We start from the raw sequence: 16,957 nt of genomic DNA on the forward strand, positions 1-16,957 counted from the left end.
GAAGTGTGGGCTAGATGAGTGGACAGTGAGGTGGCTTGAGAACTGGCTGGATGGCCGAGCTCAGAGGGTTGTGGTGAATGGCGCAGAGTCAAGTTGGAGGCCTGCAGCTAGTGGTGTCCCCCAGGGGTCAGTCCTGGGTCCAGTCTTGTTCAACGTATTCATCAGTGACCTGGAGGAAGGGACAGAGTGGACCCTCAGCAAGTTTGCTGATGATACTAAAGTGGGGGGAGAGGCTGACACACCAGAAGGCTGTGCTGCCATTCAGAGGGACCTGGAGAGGTGGGCGGAGAGGAACCTCCTGAAATTCAACAAAGGCAAGGGCAGGGTCCTGCACCTGGGGAGGAAGAACCCCATGCACCAGGACAGGCTGGGGGTTGACCTGCTGGAAAGCAGCTCTGCAGAGAAGGCCCTGGGAGTGCTGGGGGGCAACAAGTTGAGCATGAGCCAGTAATGTGCCCTTTGTAGCCAAGAAGGCCAATGGTATCCTGGGGTGCATTAGGCAGCGTGTTGCCAGGAGGTGGAGGGAGGTGATCCTGCCCCTCTCCTCAGCCCTGGGGAGGCCTCACCTGGAGTACTGTGTCCAGTTCTGGGCTCCCCACTACAAGAGAGGCATGGCCCTACTGGAGAGAGTCCAGCGGAGGGCTACCAAGAACATGAGGGCACTGGAGCATCTCCCCTCTGAAGAAAGGCTGCGAGAGTTGGGCCTGTTCAGTCTGGAGAAGAGAAGACTGAGAGGCGATCTCATCAGTGTCTACAAGTATCTGAAGGGGGGGGTGTCAAGAGGATGAGGCCAGACTCTTCTCCGTGGTGCCCAGTGACAGGACAAGAGGCAACAGGCACGAACTGAACCACAGGCAGTTCCATCTGAACAGGAGGAAAAACTTCTTGACTGTGAGGGTGACAGAGCACTGGAACAGGTGGCCCAGAGAGGTGGTGGAGTCTCCTTCGCTGGAGATATTCAAAACCCGTCTGGATGTGACCCTGGACAACGTGCTCTAGAGGACCCTGCTTGAGCAGGGAGGTTGGAGTAGATGATCTCCAGAGGTCCCTTCCAACCTCAACCATTCTGTGATTCTGTGAAAAATGAGGACATTGCTGAAATAAGAGAATTTGGACCTGATTGTGTTCAAAACCTGGTACGAAGCAGGACAAAGCAGGAAGTCAGTGGAGTTATTATGATATAATATAAGTGCAAAGGAGACTGATGGCAAAACTGTCAGATTAGTTCTCTTTACTGTCATAATGATAAAAGCTCATGACTGCTCATTGTGCTATGAATTAAGGCGTTCGAGCAAATTTATTAGTGAAAAGCAAGTGCTTTAACTTATGATTTTTTTTCTACGCAAAACTTTTTTTTCTAAAATTCCTGGAGAACTCAGAGTTGAAAGGATTCTACTACCAGTAAGAATATTGCTGTACCTGGCAATAAGTGATCAGTCTGGACTGTGATGAGGATTAGCAGGGTAAATTCTTCAAAGAATGCAAACACTGTTATGGCAAGTCAAACTCTTTTGCCTCTTCTAAGATGAACCATTACAGGTAGGAGGAGAATATTGCTAAATATAGTACTAAACCTGGATGCTGCTTTTGAGTTTGTTTCTACTCACAAGCTTATTTTTTGCCTTGGAAACCTAAAGCTCCTGAGCGATCAGAGTTTCAGCTTCTGTGCTGTTTCCATTCCATCTCCTTACTACCTTGCCTCCAAGACTATCTTTTCGCACGATCTTCCTTCAGAGGATCCGTGTATACTGGAGAGTTCCTGTCCTGAGGTAGGACACAGAAGTAGAGAAAACTACCCTACAGCTAGGGCGCTTCAATTCTGCAGTGGTGTCATATGATGGAATAACTCCTGGAGCCATGAGCAGGTAATAAAAATTACTCTTAACTCATAACTCCTGACATAGCCTCTCCTTTTGATTGGTCAGGGCTCAAATACTGTATAACTTCAGTACTGAGGGGAGTAAACAGATTATTTCTCCTGAGCTCCTCAGAGCAGCTTGCTGAAACCTGCCCCTTGACCTGTCATGTTATTTGAATTACCTATATGGATCTCTTGTACTTTAGACAGTAGGCTCCATTATCAAGTCCCAACTTGATTCATCTTTGGTGCATCTGTTTTGTGGTAAGTGTTTTGATGAGTGGGAACGGGAAATGTTAACACCCTGTAAGACAATTTGCTATGTGAGAAAACTGCACTTCACAGCAAGATAAATAGCAATCCATCAAACTTTGCAGCTGCCAACGAAGTCTCCCAATAGCCTGGGGAGTGAAGAGGGTGGGTTGTTCTTGAACTTTGGGATCTCTAAAAGTAATGCAGAAGAGCTGACAATTTGTCACAACGCCTACGGATTACCAAAAGTCTCATTCATGGCCAAAAAACCCTTTGAGAGTGAAGCAGTTATAGCTATCTTCTAGAAGCACCTGTCAAAGTCATTGAAGTCTACTTATCCCTTACTACACTTCAGGAACATCTTGAATTACCATATTCCACCTATTCTCACAACCACAATGCTTTTCACTAATCAAAAACCTTCAGATTTGTAGCCTTAAGGCACAATCAAGGTGTCGAACTAAATATGAATTTTACCTCTTTATATTCCTCTGAAGTGCAGACCACTCTAATTTGGCAGCAGTACTCCATACAGAAGCAAAGTCTCAGGGCTTCCAGGTACAACAAATGATCCTTAGCAGAGAGTTTATGCAGTACATCTGGACATAACATTAAAGAAGTAAGCCAGAAAAAGAGCAGTCACAGTGTGTGCTTTATTTGGGGAAGGCAGGGAGCTACAAAACATACTTAATTGAACAAAGAACAGCTACGTTTGAAATACAATAACATTTATGATGTTATTGAGTTTTGATAATTAAATATATCCTCTAAAGCAATACAGTTGTAGCTGTTTTTGAGCCTTCTGTAAATTTTATTTAGAGAAGTCAGTGAAGCCCCGATCTCAGTGAAGTCAATGAGCCACTTGACTAAGCCAAGATTTCATCAAATCAGACTGGGATTGCTTTCGACCATCTGTAGAAAGTGCCTAAGCTATGATTTAAGACGCAATCTTTAACTCATAGAACTCTAGAATATGTCAAAGGCAAGGTATTACTTCTCTATTACTTGACTACAGTTATTTCAGTTTAATCAGAAGTCCACAAAATTTTATGCATTTAAGGTTTTGATGGCATTCATTATCAAAGAAAATTTGGATGAAAATGAATGTTACTGAATATTTCATGCTTTTTAGCTACTTAATAGCTCTTATAAAAATGAGTTTTGAAAATTTGAAAGATCATTAAAAATATTTGAAAATCACCTTCAGTCCCTTGTCTATTACTGGTATGTTTAAAAAATAATTTCTAATAATAGCTTATATTCTTTACAGATATTCTTACTACTGCATGCATTCTAGTTCACTAGTGATATGCTTTCCTTGACAGCTTGTTTCTGGAGGCTAAAATGTCATAGAAAACTTTATTATCATGCAAGCATGTTGCTTTTGTTCTCTTTGTTTGATATTTATTAGTGCCATTTTCTGCCTCCTTTGGTAGAAATAAAGGAGATTCTGAGTAGTTCTGCTTCAGTTATTTGTTCATTTTTTTCCTCACCCAGAAGTGAGTCCTAGGAAAAGGACATTTTTTAAAATAGCCTAATTGATCATATAAATGCAACTCAATGGCCCTTCTTCTTTTGCCTAGCATTTTGTCTAAACATGTATTTTTGGCTATATGGAGCAACAGAGTTTCTACTTTCCTTAGACTTTTTCAGTATGAAGTGTCTAGATGTTAATGATAGAGCACTACAGGAATCTTTCTTGCAGGAAGCATATCTGCTGAACAGTTTTGAATCATACATTTTAATCTTTCTGGGTTCAGGTGGTCAGCAGGCTATCTATTTCAGCCCCCACGCTTCATTATCTGAACATTAGAGTAGTGCTGGAGAAGGATAGACCCCCCAATGAATCTTATGAAAATACAGCAGTGTTCAAATATATTATTGGTATTAATAAGATGAAAAATTAGACACTACAAAGCATACTATGACATTTTTCAGTTCAGAGGGAGAAGCTTTCTTCAGAATATATCTAAAGGAAAATACGACAGCAGGGAGATAGATCTGAAGAGATTTTTTTTTTTAAGCTTGCAAACCAAAGGATGATGGCAAAGAATGTTGAGTGCGGGTTAAAATACATTAGCAAAGTAGTTACACATTCTACAAATGCAAAAGAAAAGTCTGCATCAAGCTTGTCAAACAATATATTTTCATATGGAGACAGTGTGGTAAAAGAAGGTCCAGAATGTTACAGTAATGCAAAACTATCAAAGAACAAGCAAAGTATTTCTATTTATGAAAGCAGCTAGCATTTCACTCTCCTTAGAAAAGGCTAAAACCCTCTTTATCAGGAAGGACCATATTACTACAAAGAAAAAAAACTGACAGAGAACTCTAGTCAGAAAATGGGCCTATAAACTGTAAGAGGAAATGACACAGTATGCTGAATTGAACATTATTCCACAGTATTATATAAAGCACAGGAAAATATATACAGTACTTAGAAAATTTAAAATGATTAATTTTGAACCTCTAGATACTTATGTTAGGTATCCTCCTTGCAGCAGAGATATTAGACGTATTGGGGAAGACTGTGCAGAATTTCTTTCTGCCAATGAAGGTCAGTGAAAGGCGTTGCCTTCCCCGTCTTGGCAATGGGGCCACTACTGAGGCTGTGAGACGTTTCCCACCTTGGGCCCATGAGCATCACAAGGGGCACAAGGCCAGTTCTTTATCCTATGATTTTGCTTTGTAGACAGTTGTGTAGACAGTTCTGTTGTTTAGGCAACTGCCATAACAAAAAGGAATGTCAAAATCTTGACGTATTAACAAAAGAACCCCTGTTTCAAAGGTAATAAGCAATGACATCAACTGTGGTATCACCAGCATTTTTATATTCTTGCCACATCATTGCCTATATTACATAGGATGGCTAAAATGATTTCTTGTAGATCTCAACTACGGTAGAAATCTTTGTTAGTTGTATGACTGGTTATAGGTGTGATTCTTTACAACACGTATCTACCAGTGAAAGCTTTCCTCTTGAAGGTTCTGCGACATACTCTGAGAAACTTCTCTAAGTAGTATTAATACAAGTTCATTGTTGTCAGAAGGAGCTGTGACTGCAATACAAAATTTTGATAGTATACCTATAACTGCAAATTATATCTAAAGTAGACTAAACTTCAAGCAAGGAGACTTCAACTGATCAGCTTTTCTCCTTTTGCACAACATCATTTGAGATAGATTTTCAAAATCCTTAAAGCATTTAGGAGGCCCAAGTCTAGTTTTCACAGTCAAAGGAGTTTAGTCGTATTAGTAAATGGTATCTTTCTAGCTATAAGGCTTGGTATTAAAAACTCTGCTACTGTTATCTGGAAAGGTATCAGCACTGAAGAAAAGCCAATAATCCTCATTACATGTGAAAAGAATAGTTTACTTTCTGCAATCCATTCTCCATTTCAATGTCTTGCTTATATCTTCTGTTACTGCTGCATATATTAGGAGAATAAAGGAAAGGAAAGCATAAACAAAACAGAAGGTGCAATATAGAAACCTTACACAAAGCTCAACTCTAATTTCACACTTCATATCTAGATACTCTTTTATTGACCAGTAAAATGCAGAAAATAAGTAAAAGGGGCCCACTTATCAATAATGTAGAAGTAATGGCACTTGATTAAAGTAGGGGAATATTTTATGATATAGCAATAGGAGTGATTTATCCAAGGAATTCTATCGAACTGCATGATTGTTCATGTTTTAATATCCTGGGTGGAGAGTTTCACCAAAATAACTTTATTGTGCACCATACTACTGCAAGATTAAATTAATTCAATGGAGAAGATGATTTGGTGCTGTACAGATAAGATATAACACATCCTTTTCACTATAGAATATACTAGTAATTGTACGCATAACGCCTCCCCCTCCTACCCCCCCCCCCACAAACAGCTGAATGGGAGAGGGACTGGACAAAAGGAATCACTATTGGCATTACAAACTGGAAATCTCGCTGTCTCGCTCTCTCACTCTCTCGCTCTCTCTTTTAAGTCCATTAGGTCCACTTGCTATAGAGCAGTTATGGCACACTCCTAGCTATTCATGTGTAAGTAGTTCACTGGATAAATACTGACCCTGCTGTTATGCTGATCTGGGAGAAAGATAGGAGGTCTTTCAGTAAAACGAGGCTTAATTTGATCAACACAAGTAATTTTTTACCATGTATGTTATGTATTTCACACAAATATTATGTCCTCGTTATAGCCTTCATTGTGACAAACTCAAAGAAAACCAAAGCAAGCATCCTTTATCGTGTCTAAATGAGGATACGATTGTCCTTGATTGTTGGCATAGCTGCAATTATTCCTATGTATTGGTAGCTGCTACCGTAAAAGCCTCTGTCCAAGAACTTGGATCACAATAAAAGGCTGGGACCAAAGCTTGAGGTATGGTAGACCACCTATTTCAGGTCTGATGTGAGCGGTGGAAGACTGTACAGCTCTTTTGCTGGAGGTTACTGCTCTAAGCAGGTCAGCCATGACTTGTGAGCGCTCCCAAATGCACCAGGGCATAAAAGTAAGCAGCTGAATGTCCGTGTCCTTGGTAGGATAAAATGTCCAGTTTTGTTTGGCAATAATAGTACCCTTTTTTCTATCCCACTTCAGGTTTTTTGGGGCAGGGAGGGCAATAACAAACAAGGGTAGCTAAGTCTTGAATTGTATAGGTTTTTTGGGGAAAAGGCATGTAAATGTGCTTTAAGCCATTTAGGCCAATTTGCCCTATGCTGACTGCAAAGAGAGGAGATGGGCAATGAATAACAGTCCCAATTATGTGTTTTACAAGTAGAGGGTCAGAAAGCAGGAAGAGAAATCTGTCCTGTTCCTGGGATGGAGAAAAGAATATTCTCTTTTAAAACACAGCAGCTGTTACAGAAACAGGCTAGGTGAGGAAAGAAACTGTGTTTTCCCTCTTTCTTACTGTTTAGAGAGAAATAACACTTTATGTGCATTTTTCTTTTAAAAAAAGAATAAAAGAGGCTGCACCTGAGAAATAACCAGCTGTTATTATAGATAAGTCTTGGCAACAGTTAAGGTATAGCAAGTCTATATTGCAATTGCTTGAGCCAAAGGACAGATGTATTAATAGGATGGGCCATCATTTTTCTTCTGGCTATAATAATCAAACTCGATAGATATAGCACAAAATGCTATAAACAGAGAAGAAGCCGACTGAAATGTAAAAGGCATTGTAAAAGGATTGGTGTCTTCTCAATCTTCTCAAACATTATAACAAAACAAAGGGATAAAAGGGCTATTACATAAGGGGATATTACATAAAATAAATGCTCCATATGTCAAGTGTAAAGTTGTAATAAAAAGTGTTTAGGTTTAAGTGACTTGGTAAAACATCTCTATTTTGATTTATTCACAGACGCTTTCCAATACCTCTGTGAACAATGAACCTATAGTATTACTAGAACACTGCCCAATGTGTTTTCCCATATGAAACTGGAAAAGAATACTAAAGTATTTGGAAAAAAAAAAAGAACTTAAAGTTTAAGTGTTTTATCTGGCTCTGCACCAAAATAAACTGAGTGCAGAGAGGGCAGTTACTCGAGGGTGCTGAGAATATCTGACAGGCTAAGAGTACTGAATGGTCTTTTGTTCACCTCTTAAAAGAAACAAAGATTTTTGTTTTGTTTTTTACCAGCTGTTTTAGGAGGACATAAAAAAGATAGAAATGCAGGAAAAGTAACAGTATCTTTCTTTCCACTGAATGTTTTCTCAAGGTAAATGTTGGGTCATATGTTGTTGAGGTCCCCACCTGCGCAGTCATTTCTGTGTGGCATGGACTCTGAAGCTGCTGTATACACAAACTTAAAGTAGCATTTCTGACTTCTGTAATGGAAGAAGTAGAATTTATGTGCAGAGCATTAGCGCAGTACTCTTGCTTAGTCTATCACTGAACTAAATTTCTATGCTAGTGCAGTTAAAGATTTTCAGGTATGAACAGGTTAGTGGGCTTAAATCAGGGTTATCTACAAGGAGAATGGGAGGTTAATCGTGAGCTCTTTATGTCTCTTACGGCTTTCTACAGCTTTTCTAGTTAACCACTGACATCCCACAATGAGATCTACTGCTGTTCTTCTGAAGCAGACTGTAGCCCTACATCCTGATTTTTGTTTTATCATTTACCTTGGTGTTGTCAAGGTGGGTAACATACTGCATTTAGTAAAACAGAGTTGTGCTAGTGTAGCAACCTGCAGAGAATACATGGCTACTCCTGCTCGGTCAAATGTATGTGTTTTGCCCCCTCTTTTAATGATTTGTCCGCTACGATGGCCTTATTATTCTTTACAGGTCTGATTTGAGAGAGTTTTCAAAATCTAAATAGTAGGAAGTGTATTCTATCCTTGATCTGCTTTAATGGAAGTTGTGCCTGGGGATGAGAGGACAATAGATCTTCCCATGTCTGAGTGAGATTACTTCTTTGGAGTTTCAGAAGGGTAATTTGTCTTAAAAGTTATGTTATTTAAAACTGCTTTGTTTGTTCCTTAAATGCAACAAACCAGAGCTGCCAGCTGCACAGAAGTAACTGGAATCTTAAAAAAAAAAATACTCAGGTGCATTGGATATTATTTCTGAGACCTTTGGAACATGAAATTTACAGGTTTATGGTATGTGAATAAAGAAGATCTTAGAGCTGTGAAGTAACCAGACACGCATAGCTTCTGGCTTCCTTCAAGTGTTTATTTCCTGTATCCTTTTAACATCTGGCAAAGAAATAAATTCTTAAGATTGAAATGCAGTATCAAGGCTTAATTTTTCAAAGCGTATGTAGCTTAAATGACATGCTGTAACTGCATTGCAATGAACAGCAAGAAACATAAAAATTAAGTAACTAGTTACCAAGATGGATCTGTTCCCATGCTCTCTCTGCAATAAAGTATCAGGTTTGGAAGCCATCTTTTAGTGTGGCAGCTTATCTCTCCCTAGGAAGAATTTACGTGCTTTTTGAAGGAGTTAGAGAAACTCCCAGGCCTGCCTTTTTATTATTGGCTCATTTATTTATTTACTCATACTTAACAAACATTCATTTCTTTCGTGGGATTGCCTGCTCGTGTCCTTGAATGTGGAACTTTATATCCCAGCAAGAGTACAGCTCCTGCTGGGATTAATTGGAAAAGTGAAATGTTACAAAGGGTATCTTTAAAATTTCCAGACTTAAAATACTGATTCTTAAACTGTCAGTTGTTACCATCTACTGACTGGATAAAGAAGCTGCTTTTCTTTGTTAATAGAAATCTAATTGGCTCCAGTGCTAAGTAGCACAGGGTAGACACTTGTAACCATAGCCTGAATAAGTTGTGATGTAGATGTACTGAAGAGTATGCAGACCAGAGTTTGCTCTTAAATAGGTAAAATATGTCCTGTGGTGGAAAAATTAGTTCAGTGTCATTAAGAGAAGAATTTATTCCAATGATATATGTCAGCTTTGATGGCCTTCATCACAACAGATTCTGTGGTAAATAAGACTGGTTTCCCATCAAGCATGATCCAAGATGATCTACAAAATAAAATGGAAAGCTGTTTACTTCACCAGTCCCCTGTTTAGAAGAAATCTGAACAACAATAGAAAACAAAACAAAAGCATTCTGCATGTGTTTCTAACTACAGTGTTAAGTTCCACCAGCAACTTATGCTGGCCTGTTCAATTTTTAACACTTATTTTTGGTATTATTGTTATTCTATATCCTGTAGGGTGCAGTTAGATTTATTCTCCTGGTAGTTTATCTCTAGTCATTCCCCAATCTAATAAACCTTTTTGCAGACCGCTTCCTCTGAGATGTAAAAATCTGGCTTATAATAACAATAAGGGAGAACATAAGGTCTATCATTGTATAAATCTTTTCCATCCTGACATGGGAAATATTTTAAAAAGGAAGACACATTAACAACCAAATGTATCTCGAAAAAAATTTCTTATAAGAAGTGCATAACGATATAAGGTTAAAGTCCATGGAGCATTGTTCCTGGGCTCCCCATTTACCAGCTAGTATAGAATAGGTCATATTTCACATGCTTGAAGTCTACTGAATCTTCACCATACAATCACTTTGCTTGGATGGAAAAATCCAGAGGTAGATTCCAGTGTCACTGAAATATGTAGAGTCTGTGTGCATCTTGCATCCACAAGCCCAGCCACTGCTTATGCAAGTTCATCTTTTGTAACAACAGAACGGAGACTTTAGATGGAAGATGACATTTTCTTTTTACAGAAGTCTGTGCAAATGCTAAGACCCCATGGTACAGTACTTCCAATGCAGGTGATCCAAGAATGCCAGGAGGAGTGCATCCCAAGGGCACAATTCTGCAGCATGGAATTACTCAGTCAACCTGCTGGATATTTCTAAATGAAAGGCTAAGATGTTCCATTTTGGACAACTGTTGGCATGCATTCCTATTGTTGTTTGTTCCATTCCATTTTAATCATTTATCAAAGCTATCTGCATCATTTAAATAGTTGATGGATTTGGAGAAACCAAATAAAACTCTTCCAGTCATCGTACCACCTATTTTTCTACTGTAAAATGATCACAGGATGACAAATTATAATTCTTTTCTTTTTTTTCTACCCTACCTCTCTGCTAATTTCTCAGGTTTCCTTTGAGAACAACAGTTCATTTTTATATTAGAGACTTCTGATTCTACTTATTAACATATTTTCTCCAACTATAGTTATTTCCAGATCCGTAGGTAGCTATGCTTACTAAATGCAATGCAACTTACTTTATGCTGTGCTAAAATCAACTTTTCTTATCAGAAACCTATTTATTAATAACAGTTCACTTTGAATTGTGTTTAGAGCAGCCATTTCCTGTGCAATAACAAAAATGTACTATCTCTTTTTTTTCATTTGGTAACATTTTATTTTCTACAGTAGAAGAATTACAAATCCAGCCAATTAAATTCCAAGCCATATTTTTTCCTACTTAATTACTGGTGTCCCTTTGCTTGGTGGAGACATAATAGCTTCAATTACTCTCATTGTTTGCTAAGGAAACAGTAGCATGACACTTAAAAAGCTGCTTTGCATTATTATTAAAGGATAAAGTTCACTGAGTTGGTGAAGGACTCTGCATGCAGGTGTGAAGCTTCAGTGTAGCTATGGGTCTGTTTTTACAGCTGTTGATCTTTAGCACCTCTCAAGCAGACTATGCTGTGCAGGAATTAGTATGTAGACAATTACTGAGCACAATGATCGGGTATCACCAACCTCATAATTTTTGTGCAGTGTTTCAGGAGGGTGCTTACTTTACATTCTCTTTCCAGTTATTGTAAATTAGATACGAAAGGAAGGAGATCAGTCTGATATTCCTGTTGGAAATGAGTTTTGATGCCTGCTCTACATATGAATATATTTTTCCTTTTAACTTTGTTTATTATTCTGATTGTGTAATTTCTGTTTCTAAGGTGATAAAATGTTGGCAGCTAGAGTATTTCATTCAAAGCTTAACAAGGACACTTGAAAATTTCGGAAAAGATGCCTCTCTGAAATAATCATTCCTGATCTTTACCTAGACCTGATGAATACTGCAACTGTGCTTACAATGATATATTAGCAGCTCAGTTACCCTCTTTGTAGAGGTTTTTCTCAATAAAATATTTCATTAAATCTTTTAACAATGGTCTTAAGATCAAATATAGAGCCTTTAAGACACCAAAGAACCTTCTTAGCAAAAATAATAATGTTTGATAAAGCTAGAAGGGACAGAGAAAGAGAACGAAGTATGGAACCATATCCTTTATATATGATGTTGTGTAGAAGGAAGTGAAAGTTCGGAGCAGGGTTTCAGAGCAGACTGAAAGTGCCAGCTATAGAAAAGGAAGGATAGCCCAAAAATGGTCGCGAAGATTACTGCTACTGTCCTACACAGTCACTTGGGCAGAGTCGGTCCACAGCAGTTACAGACCCTGGGAAAACTGCTCATCATGCAGGGTAGAAACAGCTGAATCTTAGTTTATTTGTGTATGAGTTAGTACTTTTCCTCCAGAAGCTGAGACTTCTTTCTCCTGGTTTAATCCTACAAAAATAGTTGCAGAACAAAGGGAGTTTTTTTATTCTAGAATATATTAGCAACATAGCTGCAGTTCATAAGAAAGCATAGTAATGTCGCTGCTGTAAATGATTATCGGGCTAATGGGTGCATTCTAAAATTAGACCCTAACCCTGCGAGATCTGCTCACTCTCTCCAGTTTGGGGATGTTATAAACCTGATTCATAGATATTCTTTTAATTGTCACAGAGGGAAATAGTACACAAATCTGTGTTATCAGTGTAACCTATTCAGAAAAAATTAAGCACATAGATTCTGTTAAGGATACAGCTTGCAGAGAATCACAAGGAAAATGTTTCCTGAATCTATCTTTCTGTAGAAAAAAATTGAACCAAGTAAATAATTCATATAGCTCAATTTTTATATTATTCTTTTTCTTTTTTATTTTAAAGGAAGAATTATTTTTCTTAGGATTTCTTTAAGAAAAAAAAGAAGAATGTCATATAGTTAAATATAAAACTTATTTACCATTTATGACACAGAAAAAAGACTGATTTGGGTGCTTTTGCTATTATTCATGCCATAATAACTCACATGACTTTCTAAGCTATACAATCCTGAATATGGAAACATCTCCGTCCTAGGGATGGTGAGCCGGTGGTGAGCTGATAGCTGAGGTTGAAATAAAATTAATTTTTTTTTCTCTTTCCATAATGCAAACTATTCATGCTTCATAAAACTGTGCTATTTGACACTTCTCCAGATAGACACAGTCTCCTGATGATGTGTCATGCTTCATTATGTTAGCAAGTTCTGTTCCTTAGAGTTAATCAAAGGGCTAGTGGAATTTTCTCACATCTTTTTCGCTTATGCCTTATGTAAGGTTCTTTGCTGAAGGAAGATATTTTATATCCCTCTAAAATTGCTTTTAAGAGCAGTTCCGTAAAAGATTAAGAGCTCTCCAAGGTCGAAGGTGTGGGGTGTGCAAAATAGTGGCCTAATCATCCAATTGTTTACACAGGTGCTCTGCTAGTGCAGTCCCCTAGTCTTCAGGGAACTTGTATCTGCTTTGGAACTAGACATAAGGGAACATAAGGAAACGTAAGGAACCTAAGGAAACACTTCTTTGCTGTGAGGGTAACAGAGCGCTGGAACAGGTTGCCCAAAGAGATTGCGGAGCCTCTGTCCTTGGAGATACTCAAAAGCCATCTGGATGCAATCCTGGGCAACACGCTCTAGGTGACCCTGCTAGAGCAGGGTGGTTGGATTAGAGGTCCCTTCCAACCTCAATCGTTCTGTGATTCTGTGACAGACTTGTTTTCACAGTTATACCACCAAATGAGAACTGCCCTTCTCTCTGCAACTGTGGCCCACATAGGAGGAATGACACCAATGCAATTCCAGACCAGAAGTAGTAACACAGCAGATAGAAGACTGAGGATTAGCAGAATTAGGGCTTCCAAACATGCATGTGCTGGGAAGGGAGTAATGTGTTATAGCTTCTTTAGAACTGTAGCAATGTATTCTAGCACTAACATGCCCGTTATTTTGGTGCTTTAGAGCACCACAAGTTCCCAGTCAGAAAGCTGGGTTTATATGTGTCTGTGATGTTTGTGTGTGTACTTTCCCCATTCCAATCTGCATTTATAAAGCATATTTTTTGCTGAGTTAACGCTGTAACCAAAAAAATAACTTAAATCTGACCTAAAATATCAACAAGTATATTTTTATGTGCAGCATATCAGCTTCTGTTCCTTTGAGGATTTAGCAGTTATTTGCTCAGCACAAATCAAATCTGCCCCATCCCAGAAGTCACATAGGACTTCTGCTCTCCCACCATGTTTTACTAGAAGATAAGGGTGACACATTTTCAGAAGTAATGAGATCACCATAAGGTGACTCTATCCTCACTCTTCTCGCCTTCCTCTTCTCTCAGGAACTGTCAGCTGAAGTACCATTGCAGGGGTTGTTACCTGAAAGGAACCATCCTCCATGCAGCAGCTGTGGATGCAGGGTAGGAAACACACTACCTTGTTTGCACCACTGGAATATGAACACGTCTCAAACTCATTTACATTTTCCTGTAAACCCAGTGAGTACAAGTTTCCTTTCATGAATAAATCACAAGTTATGCTGAAGCTACATATATCTGAAGGAGCTATTTGGAGTCTAATATGTATCTACTCTAGTTTGTTCATTTATGTTTAATCTCACGTCTTTAACCTCATTTAATAGAAAGTCCTCCATATTTACATTCTCTAGGCATCTCTGTAGTGAGTTAAATCCTCAGCTCAGCTGAACTAATAAGCATAGCTGGGGTTTGATCAACTATTAGCTTAGGCTGAAGTTGAAAATCCTAATAGCACCAAGTTCAGGCCTAAACTTATAAACGGAAATTCACTTGGTCTTGGACCAAGTATGCCAATATCTATATTGTTCTAAGTCATTCAGTCTCAGAGCTTTGTCTCAAGCATCAGCTTGTAATTGTTACAAGGTGCCTTGAAATTCAGTAAACACTATAAATGATTTTTCTATCACTCTCAAATAGTGAAATATATTTTTCCTTTAAAAGGGAGATAAAATGAGCTTTTCTATTTTTTGCTTGATTGTTTAATAACAGCGCCAGCTTCATCCAAAAACGCATTTAAAGCTAAAGCTTTTTGTTTCTACTTCAGCATCACTGAATTCTGTCAAATAGCAGTGCTCTGGGTCTAATATTTTTCAGCTACCTGCTGCTCCAGAACCAGCAGAGGGAGCACAAAACATTGTTTGTTTGTTTTCTTTTAATTTCTCAGTGATGATGTGGTTGACTTAAAAATGACAAATACAACCCCAGAGGTTATTAGAACCCATAGGGTAATTATCAAGTTTATCAAGTTTCTTTTTTTTTTTTAGCTGTTTGCTTAGAACTATTACTGATGCTCAAAAAGCCACTTGCAAAATTCAGGTATTGCTTGCGTTCTTTAGAAAATCTATCTAACCTGTTTGTTACAGATTTGACTTTAATTTTTCAGCTGAACATTAGCTCCCATATCACCATCTAAGAGTAGTACAATAATTAGGATTATGTAGAATTTTCTACTTCAAAATAGACTACCTTGGCTGCTGCAATTCTCGTGCAAGTTAGCATCACAATCTTGTCAGTTCGTTTTTTTTTTATATCTTTTGTGTGTTATGCAGCTGTGTGTGTGTTCTGCAGTTCTTGAAATATCTTCTCCCAGATTTAATGCCTGAGGCCACAAGCGCGTAGTGCAGTTCTGTCTCCCAAAGAATGTCAAACATAATGAAAAGATGAACTTGCAAAAGAGCTGATTTTTATATGCTTTTGTGCTTGATTCTGCTGCCTGCTCTTTTTGCTTTCCCCAGTTCTCCCAGGTTTTATTTTCTGCTTCTAATGGAACTGTATCCAAAGCTTCCTTAGAATGAATTGCTTTTACAAAGCTTCCTCATAAAGAGGCTTGTCACACAAATGAATGGAGCATTGCTGAACTCTCACAATGCGGCACAGGCTAGCTCAACCTTTCGATGCTTGTTCTCAGAATTAGCATTCTTGTCTAACAATGGTTTTTGCCCCTTCTCTTTCTGCTGCTGAAGCTTGTGACCCAATATATTCAAGAAAGCTAGCTCACAAAAATAAATGAAAAGTAGAAAGATTAAAGTGAAGGTTAACCTCACAGAACTAGAGAACGTTAGAGTCAGGTTGTCTTCCTTATCCCTTGGACCTAAGTATCGCAGCAGAAGCAGAACAGTGAGTGTTCTTGCATTCAGTGCCAAAGGTGAAGGCAGCTTTCTTCTCAAGGGGTAAAACCTGCATATTTTAAGAGTAACTTCAATGAAACTACTCTCATGGCTGAGGCAATCAGGATTGGACCACAGATGCATACTTTTCTGCATTGCCAAGGAGTACAAAAATCTACTTTGGTTGCGCACTTTGTGCCCCATTAGGCTTCTGAGCAGCCTAACAGTGAAGGAGAAAAGGTGAAAGGTACCTGTTTTGAAGTGGTGGATGTTGGAAGAATATAGGCTGGAAAGCTTTTCTGCCAATTTTATTAAGGTAGTAGCAGTAAATAGAAGCAAGAAAGGCTGCCCTGCTATTACAGAATAACAGAGTAGTTGAAATTGGCAGGCGCCTCTGGAGATCATCTGGTCCAACCTCCTGCTCAGAGCAGGGTCACCTACAGCAGGTTGCCCAGGACCCTGCCCAGTCAAATTCTGAATATCTCCAGCGATGGAGACTTCATAATCTCTCTGGCCAACCTGTTTCAGTGTTCAGCTACACTCACAGTGAAAAAGTGCTTCCTTATATTCAGATGGAGTTTCCTGTGTCTCAGTTTGTGCGCGTTGTCTCTTGTCCTATCACTGGGCACCACTGAGAAGAGTCTGGATCCATCTTCTTAACCCCTCCCATCAGCTATTTATCAACATTGTTAAGATCCTTCTGAGCCTCTTCTTCTCCAGGCTGAACAGTCCCAGTTGCCTCAGCCTCTTCTCATATGAGAGATACTCCAGTCCCTTAATCACCTTTGTGGCCATTCACAAGATTCACTGTAGTATGTCCCCATCTGGCCTGTATTGCCACTGGGAGTTCTGAGAAGTGAACAATAACATCAGAGCTTACACTGGAATTAGGGATCCCTGGCAGTTGTGTCTGCCTCATCCTTGTGACTGTATCTGCCCAGCTGTTGATAGCATGAGCACTTTTGGATTTCACCTCTTCCTTTCAAATCCTTGTTCCTTCTGCAGTTACGCATTCTCTACTGCTGCAGCTAATCCCAAAAGCTTTGGAGCATTTTGGGGACAGTCTTCTTTACAAAGGGGACACAAGAGTGCAGAAGACAAAGGTGTGTAAA

General features: G+C 38.9%; 1 long non-coding RNA gene across 1 annotated transcript in view; it reads left to right on the top strand.

The window, feature by feature from the left end:
* Positions 1–1,661: 1,661 nt before the first annotated feature.
* The window catches only part of LOC138065797 (uncharacterized), a 52,223-nt gene continuing 36,927 nt past the window's right edge, over positions 1,662–16,957 (top strand). The window contains exons 1-2 of the long non-coding RNA XR_011138866.1: positions 1,662–1,865; positions 14,044–14,199. This is a non-coding gene — a long non-coding RNA (uncharacterized lncRNA). The remainder of the gene's footprint in view (positions 1,866–14,043; positions 14,200–16,957) is intronic.

This window comes from Struthio camelus, chromosome 1 (genome assembly GCF_040807025.1).
Source record: "Struthio camelus isolate bStrCam1 chromosome 1, bStrCam1.hap1, whole genome shotgun sequence".
NCBI lineage: Eukaryota > Metazoa > Chordata > Aves > Struthioniformes > Struthionidae > Struthio > Struthio camelus.